This window comes from Anopheles darlingi, chromosome 3 (assembly GCF_943734745.1).
Source record: "Anopheles darlingi chromosome 3, idAnoDarlMG_H_01, whole genome shotgun sequence".
NCBI lineage: Eukaryota > Metazoa > Arthropoda > Insecta > Diptera > Culicidae > Anopheles > Anopheles darlingi.
The window spans coordinates 13,671,467-13,674,034 of NC_064875.1; the positions used below are offsets into that span (position 1 = coordinate 13,671,467).

Below are 2,568 nucleotides of genomic sequence, written 5' to 3' on the forward strand. Positions count from 1 at the left end.
TAGAGCAATGGTTATCGTTTATGATTTTACGTCGTCTAGTAATAGTAGATAGGTCCGGTACCAATGGCAATGTCAGCAATTTCACCCATCTTTGAAAATATTTCAGTGTCCGTTTTATGATAGTAAATAGCCGTTAAGATAAATCGTTGGTTTGTTTCGCTGTTATCAGTCCATGCAATGAGCGTTGAAAGAATTGTTAAATAGTCCCTGTAGGTCAAATGGTGAACAGTAAACGATGGTAAGTTTCATCAACGGTAAATTGTTATTTCCCTAAAGCATTTTTTAAGAGAGTTTTTAAATCATGTTTTGCATTGGCGCATACATGCACGATTGCTTTGATGAACTGTGTTTTTTGTTTCAGAATTCTGACAAGGCGAATTGAGGAAAATTAAAAATCCAAGTAGCCTTGAATTTGAACTTTTGTCAGATGTCTGGCTAGACGCGATTTGCGATCGAACATATCTTCTATTGTTTGTAGTGGTAGAGGTTGCATTTATTTACTGGCACTTTAAAATGATATTGAAAGCATATAACCCGTATAAATAATTAATTTTATCAAACCACTGACTCACTCATAGCCGATTTGAGCATCAAAAACGACACTTCAGTTGCACAAGATACCCAATCGAAGGAATTTATGCATGGCTACCGGAAGCAACATAAAACCAGTATGTGAATTGGATTAAAATTGAAAAATTGCCGATTGCTGGATCGATAAATTATTAAAAACAGCGCCTGTTCTAATAATACGCCATACAGTCCCATTCCAGAAGCTCCAGCGGACCAGATATTTCACACCACATTCTGGCCAACATAGCAAACCGGACGAACGGGGCCCAGAAAGCGACCTATAGGCGGGGTGCCACGTACGCCCCCTCCCCGGCTATTGCGTGTAAATCCTGCCTCTGACTGTTCTTCTCCGCAAAAAAAAATGAAAAGTCAATGTCAAGACCTCCCCCGGAGAAGGGAAGCCAGGAACCGGGAATGGCGCGCCAGCGAAGAACAACAGGAGCAATGTTTCGGGCGATAATTTACATAATTTCACCTCCCACTCATCCCACCCCGGGCGAGCGATTGCCGCCGAGAACGATTTCTGACTTTCCAGCTGTTGCCAAGGACAATCGTGGAGTGTTGTTCGTTTGCGTTACGAAGTCATCCCCCGGCCCCGCCTCGACGTTACCTAATGGGGGGGTGGAATCCTTTCAAAGACTGTTACCTTCTTTTCCCTGTTTCAAAGAGTTTTCTGAGGAAAACTGTTGTTCTTACTGTTGTCTCCCGCTGCGTCTCCTGTTTTGCCCCTTGCTTCCACTGTCTCGCTGTCGCTCGGTTCTAAGGTAGGCAACCGCAACCACCCTCCCGATGAACGCTTCGTCTTCCCTCTGCCGTTTTTTCTTCCCAGAAGGGTTGTTTATGTAAGCAAGAACGGCAGGAACGGCAACGGGTCTCGTTCATTGGTTCAGCGAATGGCCGGGAAATGCCGCACGTTTTACTTTCGGCACGTGGCTGCACAGGTGGCACACGTTCGCACCTCTTGCTCGTCCCAGAGCGTTCACATTCAAGCGAGCGAGCGAGCTCGACCTACCGACCGACCTACCGACCGAGCATGGAACCTTCATCAATTTTTTATCCGAAAAGTGGATTTAAAATATCAATTGTGGGTTTGAATAAAATATTTTAATAACCTCAATTGGTGGTGCATAAAATATGAGCCACAACAGCTGCCGCGTGGGGGGTGTTTTGGTGGGTAGGATTGAGAAGGGGATTAGAAGAAGTGTGTGAAGAACGAGGAAGCGAGCACAAATCATATTTATCGTACTTTGCTGAACATAACGGGTTGGCCTTTATTAAAAAGATAAAATACGAAGAAATCGTTATTGAATTCATTTATTTCGAAACGGTGAAGGGATGATGCCCTTCGAAGAAATGTAACTTGAGATAACTGTTTTTCTCTTAGCAAGAAACATATTTTGTGAAAGGCATTTCGTGTGTTCGGCTTGCCAAGAAGTTGTTTTCAAAATCACAGTTAATGGCAAAATGGCGTCTACTCGAAAGCAAGCATCCTAAGCATCACGTAGCCGTAGCCACACATTCACCGTTAAGGTGGCTTCGGTTTGAAAATTTCAAAACTCCTAACCCAATCCCAGTCACCATTGGCCATCGTCGGCAAGCATTAACCTGGGCGTTCGGTGTTCGTCGCCGGCTGCTTTGATAAGCCACCGGAGACCCCGGGACCGGGTCCCGGTCCCGGGAGCACCACACATACCATTAGGATCCTTGCGCCAAACAAAGTTATTAACTTTTTACTCCAACAACCATGTGCATGTGTGTGTGTGTGCTTGTGTGTGTGTCTGTACGTGTGCCAGACGGCGACGCTCCTTCGTTTTCCATGGCAATGACGCTGCAAACAATCTTCTATTTATTGCTTCTACACTTTCACCACCACCACCACCAGCAGCAGCAGTAGCAGCTCGACCATTTCGTGGTGGAAAAAAGGTGAAGGACCTCATTAGACGCCATGGCACACGGTTGGCGCATGGAGCGCCTAGACACGTTTCACTATTGAGCGAC

At 45.4% G+C, this 2,568-nt stretch overlaps 1 protein-coding gene across 1 annotated transcript in view; it reads left to right on the top strand.

Moving 5' to 3' along the window:
• LOC125958288 (tetraspanin-2A) overlaps positions 1 to 137 on the top strand; it is a 40,564-nt gene extending 40,427 nt beyond the window's left edge. The window contains exon 5 of the mRNA XM_049691552.1: positions 1 to 137. This exon is cut by the window's left edge and continues 351 nt beyond it. The gene's annotated coding sequence lies outside the window, so the exon portion shown is untranslated.
• Positions 138 to 2,568: the final 2,431 nt, after the last annotated feature.